This window comes from Malaclemys terrapin, chromosome 3, assembly GCF_027887155.1.
Source record: "Malaclemys terrapin pileata isolate rMalTer1 chromosome 3, rMalTer1.hap1, whole genome shotgun sequence".
NCBI lineage: Eukaryota > Metazoa > Chordata > Testudines > Emydidae > Malaclemys > Malaclemys terrapin.
The window spans coordinates 34848155-34860862 of record NC_071507.1 but is presented as its reverse complement, the minus strand read 5'-3'; the positions used below and the strand labels follow the sequence as shown (position 1 = coordinate 34860862).

Genomic DNA, 12708 nt, shown 5'->3' with positions numbered 1-12708 from the left:
GCAAAATCCAGATTGTGGCTGGAGGTCTCCTTACTCGTGTGTACCCACATAGGGCTATTCACTGTTTGGCTCTAATGTAGGCTGCATGAAATGTATCACGAAATGTTTTGTAACAGCAAAGCCCATTACAATAACTGAAACATGGAAAACTGATGCTGACCTAGGTATCTGTCAGGTTATCATTTATGCCTTACTAATTGTTTAAACAATGCTGAAAGAGCCACTGTTTTACTTGAGTAATTGAGAGAGAACGTTTTACCCAATGTTTGTTAGCTGCTGCTCTTACAAGTAAACAACTACATCACCCTGTAGGAAGACGCCAGAAAAAGGAAACTGTACATGAAGATCTGATTCTTCTGCAACTTCTTTCCAAATGCAGGGTTAGTTTGGGCACTTTATTACTTTTTTTTAACAGCAGCAAGCTCAGTAAATGGTAATTATACACCAGAGTATTTCATCATGGGAAAAAGAGTTGAATCTGCAAAACATTCATTTTTGCATTTTCGTCGAAACCTCCACTGCACTGGGTTGTTGTTTTTTAAATCTCTCACAAAGTAATAATTCTAATTTTAGGTTTATCACACACTTCACATTTCCATGCGTCAGAATGAATAATTCTGGGTTTGAGACTTGATAGTTTTCTGTACTCTATATGTTACATACTATGGTCCAAATTCAGATAGAGGATACTTTACACTTTCTTTCTGCTTCTCAGTGTGTAGCTTTTACCTGCATAGACTCACTTATACACAAGTGGAGTGGGTGTTAGCTAGTGGAAGGGAGTCCAATTGATACCACTTTATATGTCACTTCTGAATTTGGCCTACGCATTGTTCCCATCGTATGAGATGCAGTAACTTTGGCAAAATGACTGAGCTTCTAATGTGCTACAGGTACATGCTTGTATTCTTGATGGAGGCAGGGTAGATTCTTATCTAATATTTTATTCCAATATTTTATGAGTCAAATTGTGCCTCACCTCAGTGCTGGCATCTGTGTATGGTGGATAAAAAGGGCGTAAGGAGCCCCTTTGTACACCCATGGAATGGCAGGGCACAGGCAATCTTTAAATCCAGGGAGCACCCAGAGCAATGATGACCTCCTCAAAAGGATGGCAAAGATGCAGATCCATAATCCCACTTCACCAGCCAAGAGTGGAGGGAGAACAGATGCTTCTGTTCTGTTCTATTCAGGTTCTTATACTGCGCGCATCATCGTGGTGTCTGAGTGCCTTCCAGTACCGCATTAAGCACTGTGACTACACGTCTGTCATGCGGTGTTCTCTCGTCCTCTCCCCAGGGCGAGAAGGATATGTAGTGGAGTGTCTTGCTATGCTCTGGAAGAGAGGTGGTGTCAGTTGTGTTCCCTTTCTGTTCCCTGGATGCACTGAGCCTCCACACTGCCTCTAATGCAGGACCAGGCCTTAGAGGCACAGTCAGTCCCTTAGGCTACACTTGCATTGCAAGCCAGGGAGCTGGTGTAGATGTACCTGTGCAGGCTGTGCTAGCTTAAATCTAGTTAGCTTGTTAAAAATATCACTGAGGATGCAGTGGTGTAAAGCTTCAGCGTGGGCTATACAAGCCTGCTTGGCCCTTCTGGGTATATGAATGCATTGCTAGCCCATGCTGCCATGTCCTCACTGCTATTTTTAGTGACTTAACTAGATTACAGCTAGCATGGGTAAATCTACACAAGATACAAATTATACCCCCTGCTGCAGTGTGGACGTAGCCTTAGAATGCAACCCTAAGAATACACAGAGATGCTGTATGTACATGAATATAGTTTCCACTACTAGTGTGACAGGGTAAATGTTAATGTTCACAGTGTTGCAGGGATACCATAGCTTCCTCATATAAAATATAGGAACATATTGTCATTCACACTTCCTGGTCTCTACTCCTAGAAAACTGCAAAATAAGTAAATAAAAAGAAATCATCAGGGGCTGAACAAACCAGTCACTTATGAACTCCTTCTGATGCCTGATCCTGCACCCCTCTGGACTGTTCTGTTATGTCATTGTTAAAGCTCAAGATTGAGAGTCCGAGGTTCTCGATTCTACTCTTGGGTCTTGAACTCACTCACTGTGTGACCTTGGGTGAGTCATTTAATTTCTCTGTTCCTCACTTTCCACAACTCCTAAAAATGGTGAATAATAACATCTCATGGGGGAAAGGGGAAGCTTCTAAGGCTTAATTAACGTTCTTTGTGGTCCTAAGAAGCACAAAATATTATTTAAATATGGAGGGAACTTTATTATTGTCTCAGAAAATATCCCAGTAGTTTTGCTAGTATATTATAGCTTACAAAACTGCTGTAATTATTTCCCAGAGAAAGAGAAATTCTCCATTTAATTTGCCTGCAGTCTTTCTCCTCCTACGCACAGTAGCATAAATATTTCATTTCTCCTGCATCATGTTTACTAATCCATTTCTTCCTGCATCACACAGTGTATTCAGTACTCGTGTCTTTTTTCCCAGGCACAGTAACATTCTTTCCTGTGTGTAATTTTTTAACTTTACAATCCAACCACACTCTTTTATATTATTGCAATAATAATATCAGCAATTGTAAGAAAATGACTCTACATTTTAAAAAGATACATTTTAAGTGAATTTAGTGCTTGTGGAAGGCACTACAATGATTACCCTGTAATAAGCTCTCTTTTATACACAGAACAGTTACAGCCCAAACAGTGGCTGTACAAATTTTCCCACACAATTTTTCAGCATGTCTGAACCCTGACCTGGAGGATGAGAGAGAGCAGGTCAGTCTCCATACTCATTTTGTCCTTTAATCCTTTGGAGACCAAAAAACAAGTGTAATATTGATTTGAGGGATGTAGACACCTTTCTATTAGGAACCAGACTAATACCTCCTACTGTCTTCACACAGGCATCCAAATAGATGTCAGATAACTATCAACCTTTGATTTGAACCAACTATAAAACTTGACAGTACATAAATTTGGCTATATTCTAAACATGCCATTGGGCTGATTGAGAAATTGTTCTAGTAGACATTGAAACTTCCCTACAACAGGTAGAAAGGCTGAAGAGGTCCATGCTATCAGTTTCCATGAAACAGTTCTGCTGAAGAAATCCCGATGAAAACTGTTGAATTCAAATATTTCAGTGGGTCAGTGGTTTAGTCAAAGATCTTGAAACATTTTTGTCTTCTGTTTTATTTCCTCAGTAATAGCTAAATTGAATTAGCTACATAGAAAATTCTCACCCTGCAATACTGATTACAAAAAAGGACCAAATTGTTCCCTCAATTGCACCGGTGTTACCTAGTTGACTTCAGTGGGTTTGCTTGGTTCTGACTCATGGCAGGATTTGGCCCAATGTCTCCTGTTGTCTAACTAATTCACAGTAGTGAATAGCCAGTGTTTTCAGCTGTGAGAACCATATGCTTTGCCAAGAATTAATCATGTACTGGAAACAGGAAAGTTTGGAAAATAAAGTAGATATAATTAATGCTTTTAAAGGTCACTGTTGCATTTATAGAACTAGAAATGTCCAGTAGGTAAAGAGAGCAATAGATAATCACTTTGAATAGGTATAGAGAAAACGTAGCCCAGAGTAACTCATGTTTACTGTACAAGTAAAATAAATGAGCATGTGGTATTTACCAGCTTACTGGATATTTACAAAGATCTGTGCATTTGGGAAGGATTAGGATAAAGTACTAAACTGGAAACATTATTTGTGGACTACAGATTTTACATGCATTCATCAGTTTTCACTAATTCTTTATATGCCTGTCATTTCTATGTTGGCTCATATATGTATGAAACCTATTGCTTGACTTCATTTTGCCAAAAGAGCTTAAAAGAGATTAGTGCAGAGTACAGGAGAAAAGATAATACCAGGTTGATTACATGAAAGAGAGAGACATATTCTACAGCAGTAATGTGTAGGGTAGAAACTGAATAGAAGCAAAAATGTGTAAGAGTCCTGATCATACTGGGTCTGGATACTTCACAGTTTGAAGGGAAGAAAACCAATTAAAATCACACCTGCAAACAAAAAATCCCATAATACAATATAAATACTAATGCAGTGTTCCTAATTGGTTCCTTGCATATTCTTTCTTCAGATGTTGCTTTTAGCATCAGGAATCTTCCAATGACTGTGGCTGCATTTTCTTTTTTCCCACACTCTAAAGAGATAACGTAGAATCTATCTGAGCAACTGGGAATAGCATTATCTAAAGTACGGTCATGCTTCTGCAAAAAGGCCAGAATTCCCAATGGATAGTGTGACATACAATTCCATGATGGATCATCAAGGATAACATGTACCAAAATGTTTTGCATATTGTAATAAGGATAAATGACACGTACCTCCTGTGCTAGAACTTCCCTCAGATTAGGTTCCAAAGAAAGATGTCAGACTTGCAGCATTTTGTGCTTTCCCATCAGGGATGTAAATAGTGAGCCACAGCTGGCAATGTCATGCCACAGCCAAAAGGGCATCATGCATAATGCATTAGACTGCATTGAGAAATATGCCACAAAGTGATGTGAATCCCCTTTCAGATTTTGTTTAAGCAGTTTTCAATCTGCAGTGTTCTCCCATTGAAATTCTGAAGCAGAGATAAATTAAAGAAACTTAATTTCAGCCGCTTATTTTGTAATTATACTGGGATTACCTATTAAATGAATTGTCTACATCTTCTCTTTTGAGATTGAAAAGAACTACCTGGAATATATTGAGGAGTGTAATCCATTTATTGGTTTATGGACCTGTTCTTTGGTGCTTGCTCATGTCAGTTCCATTCTAGGTGTGCACTCACCCACATGATATACCACGGCTGGCCCTACAGATACTATTAAGGCAAAAATTTCCGATGACTGTGCACATGGCCACCCACACACCTAGAATGGAATGGACATGAGCAACACAGCTCGAAGAACATCAGTTATGAAAAGGTGGGCAACTGTTTTTTACCCAGGGTTTTCAGGACCCAAAGCAATGGTAACTTTACTGTTTCTCTCCCGGTGGTGTCAGGAATAAATCAATGGGAGCACAGCTCATCTGTCTGATAAATGTTTGCTACAAACCAGAGTGCTTTCACTTAAAACTACTTTTTTATTAGGTCTCAAGTGCACATGCACATACAGACAGCATGTGTGTGTGTGTGTGTGTGTGTGTGTGTGTAACAGTAGGTTCAGAGTATTCCAAACCTTTTGTTATCCAAAATGTCTTAAATGGTTTTGAGGACTCAGCAGCCAGTCTTCTGAGGGGCCCCTTCTTCCATCTAGCTGCTGGGGAACTTAGGTGTGAAATCCTCACCCAGAGGAAAGTCTGTTCCAAAGCCCTCTTTCTAACTAAACTTTTTATAAATTTTCTCCAAAGCACATAACTCATAATAGCCTCTAACAGGCTAACAATGTCCCTAGCAACAGCCAATAACAATTCATTATTCTCCTTATCAGCAAAGCATTTCTAATCATAACAACAATAAAACGTACATGTTAAAGGCACCTAAAACCAAGGTCGCTGTCCAAACATTCCTTCTATTTTCATGGAACCTTCACTTCTTGTCTCAAGCTCCCATTCTGATAGCAAAACTGCAAACATGCAGTTACTTGGCCTTACCATTCAGGGCCTAAGATTATCCTAGCTATGTGATGTTGGGTTTTCTGGTGGCAGTGGCTGAACACACAAGATGGCTGACTACAGTACTGTCAAATTCTGGAGTTATATACCCACAGTCCCTTAGTAAGGAGCACAAGTCCTGAAAGATAAATTAAATGACATTGCCTAGGCAGGTGAGGCGGCCCAAATGTATTGTTTTTCAAAAGTGTGTAAAGTAAAAACGGGGAGGATATGGACAGAAATTATGTATTTCTGAGGAAATACAGGCTTCAGAATGATCCTTCTGATGCATTTAGCTCCAGTACCTCTCTTTGGCCTCACTCAGGCTTGAGTAACTTGGACAGGCAAAGCATTCTCATTAACGCAGGATGCTCTATCATAGAAATATAGGGGTGGATGAGACTTGATAGGTCACCAAGTCCAGCCCCCTGAATTGCAGCAGGACTATGTAAACCTAGACCATCCCTGACAGGTGTTTGTCCAACCTGTTTTTAAAAACCTCCAGTGATGAGGATTCCACCTCCCATGGAAGTCTATTCCAAAACGTAACTACCCTTACAGCTAGAAAGTTTTTTCTCATATCTAACATAAATCTTCCTTGCTGCAGATTAAACCCTTTACTTCTTGTCCTACCTTCAGTGGGCGAGGAGAACATTTGATCACCAACCTCTTTATAACAGCCCTTAATATAGCCACTGTCTACTCCGTGCTTGTGAGGTTCAAGAACAAGTGCTTTAATGGCAACTGCTGTACTCCAAGACCATAGGAAAGTCATCTTGTGCAGCCTTTCTGGCATAACCAAAGACAGGGAGATGATGATGTAGTAAGAATTCTGGATCAAAAAGGTTTGACAGGACTTTAAATTGGAATCTGAACTTCGAGGAGCTTAACGAAATCCAACTTTTGGAAGTTTGCCTACCATGAATTATCAATCTATGGGAAAAATTAAGAAAGTATTGTTGCTGGGTGACATGCCCAGGGAGATTATCTGCTTTCCATAGTTGAGTTTAACGTTGTATTGTTACATAAAACACTCTGGTGTAGTTCAGATATCCCTTAGGTTAACTTGTGAACTCAGCCACATGTGTAACACGATATCTGGGTATTGTTTTACTCGCCTTTTGTACTTCATTTAGGCTGATAATTCAGGTTTAAGAAGCAGAGGAGAGCTCCAAATCATAACATGTCTTTGTTACTTTTGTAAGATGCTGTTCAACAAGGGGCTGAATACACAATGCAGACTTTGCTAAGATTCAGTCCCTTTTTCAGCAACCTTCACAAAGTGTGGAGCATTTCCAGCATTTCACAATTGCACAGTTAACAGCAGCCTGCAAAACAGAATTGATAGCAACTAGCTATAGTTACTGATCTGGTCCAGGGAAAGCTAATGTTTTATCCATTAGTAGCATGCTGTTTTTAAAGTTGTTTACATTCTTTTGGCAAATGTGGAAGCAATTGCTTGAAGAGGCAGAAGGATACACAAGTTTGCCGGTTTTTTGAAAATAGTCTTGAAGTCAATGGTAAATCACATTACTCAAGCTGTTTCCCAGACCGAAGAGAGAACATTGTGTCTTGGCAGACTGGGTGGGGAATTTTCTCTATGTTATATTAGAATAAAGAAATCTAAACTATGAAGCAAAAAAAGTTTCCCCAGATCTTATCGTGGTACAATGAAGGGCTGTATAAAAACTATTTGTCCCAGCCACATGTTTGCTTACAAATGGGTAAGATATCTCCTGTGCTAAAAGTTCAAACTACTGTTGGTTACAAGGAGATGTATGAACAACAAATGAACTGAAGTTTGAGGATTTAAATAGAGTATTAAGGGGGACAACAAGATGATGTAAATTATGAGAATTTCTAATCTTTTAAACTCTTTTCCTGTGAGTGTAGATATTTGTTCTTCTTTACCAGGAGCAGTTGCTGGGTTTGGGGCAGAGACTGATAATCCAGTGCAAAACTTTGGTTACAAACTTGAGACCGGACCACAATCATGAACCTTCTGAGTGAACTTGGGATGAATTTCAAGAAACATCTCTTTTTCGCCCCTGGAATCTAACTCATGGGAAACTTGGTAGTTTCGGCTAAGTTTTGCTTTGGGATTCTGGGTTCATTTGAACACAGAGCTCCAAGTCAGTTGGTAGAAATGTTCATGAATCAAAAAAACCCTACCCAAAACGATTTGAATGAATTTTGATTTTAACTGCTACTTTTTTAATTCTGAAGTCAAGGAACTTTTTTAGAGAATGTATGAGAGGTTCTTATACATTATTTTCAAAGACTGGAAATTACACTGATACAAGGTTTGGGACATTCATATTTCTGGAATAGGTTAGATATAGTCCTAAAAATGACCATGGAACAAATGGGCCCATTTGAGATTTACAGTCTTATGTCCCATGAACTATCAGAGCTAGAAGTATATGTCAATAGGAAATGGCTATCCTCAACTTTCCATTGGTATATGGCATTTCTTTCTTCGTCTTGCAAGTCAAGAGGTATTGGACACATCATTCTGATTACCATCTTGCCTTATTTCTCCCACAGTTCAATTGTGATATGAGCTAAGTAGCTGATATCTGATGAACAAAGAGAAATAGAGGTTAAAGTCCACATTTTCAACCCAGTCTTAATGAGGCTTCTTTGTACCCTCAAAGTATTGTTTCAGCAATTGTTACTGCATAAAAATGAAAAAATATATATTGAGATCCTTTGTTTTTTTTAATTTATTTGCCCCCAAAACGTGCCTAATCTGAAGCTTTGACATTAATTTAAAAATGTACAATTAATTTAAGGCTTGATCTTGCAAGTGCTGATCACTCTAAGCATGTGAGTAGGTCTACCCAGGGTTTTAAAGTTATGCATCTGCTTGAGAGCAGGGCTGGATCAGGGACAGTGTGTTCTCAGCACCATGGAGGAACCTATCATACTTGAAATGAAAAAAAAAAACCAATATAAAATTATCCCAACAAACGTGTGAAATATATTCAGACAATGATGATGCGGGGTGTGGTGGGAGGGGAAATACCTCACCTTCCTCCATAAGACCCAAACCAAAACATACCTCTCAGCCTGAGGAAAGAGATGGGCCTTGCAGCATGCTGCATGGCAGTCAACTCTTGTCTATTTTAGACCAGATAGAAGACGGGATTCCAGGACCAGGGCCCGCTGGCAACTCCCACTCATTTAAACAAAAGGGCTCCAACTCGATCTCCTCCATTAGTCACAGGTACAGCTAGTCACAAAAAAATAGAAATTCAGCAAATATTTTGTCCATTGTTTTGGGCTTTAGCCAGCTGTGGTTACAGCCACAACCAAGGAGAATGTCAGTTTAACATGTGTATTCTGTATTTTTATAAGAAAATGTCTTGCCTTTTTGAAATATACTAAAAATATGCAAGGCGTTAGGCAATTATTAAAGGAACTTAGTGCATCCTCCAACATTGCTGTAATGTTCCATATCACTATGCCCTTGCCAAATATCGCTGGCCATGTTCCCATCTGTTATTTGTATCCTCACCAACGTTAGGGACTGACTGTTCCTATTTGTGCAGCTAATCAATAATAGGTTTAAATTTAAGTTGAAACGACATTAAAAATCTGGTTTAATTATTCTAAGAGTGGGATGGGATTTTTGATCTGTAAAAATATCCCTAAACGTATCTAAACGTATTTCATTTCATTTATTACTAATCAATATCTGTGATTAACATTGTACGTTTTCAACCATTTAGATGATTATCTTTTTAGTTAAACCTGATAACTGTATTGGAGGGAAAAAATGCTAATGCAAGATCTGGCTTGATCTGATAACTTAAGCTTCAGGTTCTTCTTCTTGCTATGTGTGTGGCATAATTAATTAAAGCTGGATAAATAGTTACCAGATTTGGTGCTTAATCCAAAACCCATTGAAGGATCAGGCCCATAATGATCGAAACAAGGCTTCATGTGGTAGTCTTGTACATTTACATATTTTTAGCAATGATATATAATATTTGACTGTAACAGTTTGTCATCAGACTGTCATCAGATTGTCGTGCTCAATGGGTAGTGATCAACGGCTCAATGTCGAGTTGGCAGTTGGTATCAAGCGGAGTACCCCAGGGGAGCAATGGTCTCAAGTTGCAGTGTGGGAGGTCTAGGTTGGATATTAGGAAACACTATTTCACTAGGAGGGTGGTGAAGCACTGGAATGGGTTACCTAGGGAAGTGGTGGAATCTCCATCCTTAAAGGTTTTTAAGGCCCGGCTGTTGCTGTTGGTCCTGCTTTGAGGAGGAGGTTGGACTAGATGACCTCCTGAGGTCTCTTCCAACCCTAAGGCCTGGTCTACACTAACCCCCCAATTCGAACTAAGGTACGCAACTTCAGCTACATGAATAAAGTAGCTGAAGTCGACGTACTTTAGTTCGAACTTACCGAGGTCCAGACGCAGCAGGCAGGCTCTCCCGTCGACTCTGCGTACTCCTCGCGCCGAGCAGGATTACCAGAGTCGACGGCGAGCACTTCTGGGTTCGATTTATCGCGTCCAGACAATACGCGATAAATCGAACCCAGAAGTTCGATTGCCTGTCGCCGAACCAGCGCGTAAGTATAGACAAGTCCTAATTTTCTATGATACTATCAAAAGAGGTGGTTAAACTGAAGGAATATGAAAAAATATTTGCAACTCATCTTTGATAGTCCAATGAAACAAATAAAAAATATAATATAAGATTACACCAAAATACTGAAAATATGTAGGCTTTGAGTGAATGCAGGGAGTAAGAATATATTTAACTTGAAATTAACTATGTCTCTGAAATGTCTCTGATTCCCTAGCCAATACCTTTTTGAGCCTTGTCAAGGCTCCTTCCCCACTCTGAACTTTAGGGTACAGATGTGGGGGCCTGCATGAAAACTTCTATGCTTAACTACCAGCTTAGATTGGGTCCGCTGCCACCACTCCCAATGTGCTAATTCCCTTCCCTGGGTAGCCTTGGGAGACTCTTCACCAATTCCCTGGTGAATACAGATTCAAACCCCTTGGATCTTAAAACAAGGAGAAATTAACCATCCCCCCTCCTCTCTCCCACCAACTCCTGGTGGATCAAGATCCAACCCCCTTGGATCTAAAAACGAGGAAAAATCCATCAGGTTCTTAAAAAGAAGGCTTGTAATTAAAGAAAAAGGTAAAAATCATCTCTGTAAAATCAGGATAAAAAATAACTTTACAGGGTAATCAAACTTAAAGAGCCCAGAAGAACCCCCTCTAGCCTTAGGTTCAAAGTTACAGCAAACAGAGGTAAACACCCTAGTAAAAGGTACATTTACAAGTTGAGAAAACAAAGATAAAACTAACACGCCTTGCCTGGCTGTTTACTTACAAGTTTGAAATATGAGAGACTTGTTCAGAAAGATTTGGAGAGCCTGGATTGATGTCTGTTCCCTCTTAGTCCCAAGAGCGAACTCCCCCCAAAAACAAAGAGCACAAACAAAAGCCTTCCCCCCCCCCAAGATTTGAAAGTATCTTGTCCCCTTATTGGTCCTTTGGGTCAGGTGTCAGCCAGGTTACCTGAGCTTCTTAACCCTTTACAGGTAAAAGGATTTTGAAGTCTCTGGCCAGGAGGGATTTTATAGCATTGTACACAGGAGGGCTGTTACCCTTCCCTTTATAGTTATGACAAGCCTAGTGGCTGAAATTCTTGCCTTCTTTGACCTTATCCTTATTCATGAGTAGCTTCATTTAATTCCAGTGGGCCTTCTCAAGAATAAGTGAAGTAGGATCTGTGAGCTAATCCTGATTTCTTTGAAGATTACAGCAAAACTCCCATTGATTTTGTAAGGAGCTGGAGCAGTCCCTTAGCCTTTAGTCTTTTACCATCACTACTCCATAAGTATGTAGTTTATAAAACACACTGAGATGTCCTGTAAATTGCCCCTTTTGGTAAAACAAACAGAGAAACAAAATGTGCAATCAATATTTTTTAAATGTTGCAAATGACAAAGGTGTATTTTTTTAATTCCTGTGTTATATACAGTGAACCCTCATTTATAAGAATTACAGATAAAATAATTATATTCATCTGAGTATATAAGTTCCACAGCATGCCAGCTTTTCATAGTGTGGATAAGAACTTCATAATATTTAACTCTGATCCCAACTAGACTTTGAAGTTCAGATCTTTGCCATGGTAAAAGCCACGCAATTTCACACATTTGCTATTGTTTTTTAGCAAGATGTAGATTAACTGGGCTGCAGTGCATTGATTTACATGTTGGTTAATGACAATGCAAAGCATCTGTGCAGCCTTGCAGGCCAGCGTTAGCTCCCATTGAACTTTCAGAGATGGGCATGAAAGACATGGGAGCCTATTACATAGCATTATAGACTTCCCTTTTTGTGGTGGTTTCTATCTGGCTATGTTGTTCAGAAACATCATGAAACATCCCATCCATGTGGTATTGCTTTCAACAGTCTTCACTCAGACGAAACTAAAAATTCTCTAGATATGATGAGGCTGCTCCCCCAAAGACTGCTCTGTTTAATGTCGCTAAGTGCGTTGCTGTTTGTTTGAGGACTGCAATCTTGACATTCTGCATTCAAACAAAACATGGATCAGTGAGTCAGATACCGCGAGTTTTGACCTGCTGGCTACATGTATTTAAGTGTTACCCACTGTGACATATCAGTTTATGAGCTGGAATGGGAAAAATGTAAAAGCCATAGGAGAAGTGCGATAAAAGGTGTGCACAGATGATTTTTCCATTCCCATTTATATTGGGTTTGGTGGTGGTGAGTTCTGCTATTGCCCACTTAGTGGGGATATGTGTGTGTGTACTGGACACTCTGTTCAAGTAACTATTTTTGCTTAAAGGGTTCTTGAAGTTTTGCCCATTTGCCAAGTTCTCCACTAGTATCTATGAAGAAGACTTTTGCTCCCTGTCCTTAATCAGAGACAAGAGGCGGTAACTTATTTCAGGGAATAAAAAAGTTAATCCATCATGTTTCGCTGGCCAGAGCGTCCATGCTTTTGCCATATTGCTGTTCATTCAATTTTTGTCCTGTTTCCCTTGAACATAAACTACTTATTTTCATAAACTTTTCTTTAATATCAGTCCTA

At 39.5% G+C, this 12708-nt stretch overlaps 1 protein-coding gene and 1 long non-coding RNA gene across 4 annotated transcripts in view; one reads left to right on the top strand and one right to left on the bottom strand.

The window, feature by feature from the left end:
* PRKCE (protein kinase C epsilon) overlaps positions 1-12708 on the top strand; it is a 503064-nt gene that overhangs the window by 361878 nt on the left and 128478 nt on the right. The window lies entirely within an intron of this gene.
* Positions 7823-11029, bottom strand: LOC128834431 (uncharacterized). The gene is made up of 3 exons (XR_008444424.1): positions 10972-11029; positions 8672-8842; positions 7823-8186 (listed from the first exon to the last, which is right to left on the bottom strand). It is a non-coding gene; the product is annotated as an uncharacterized LOC128834431 (long non-coding RNA).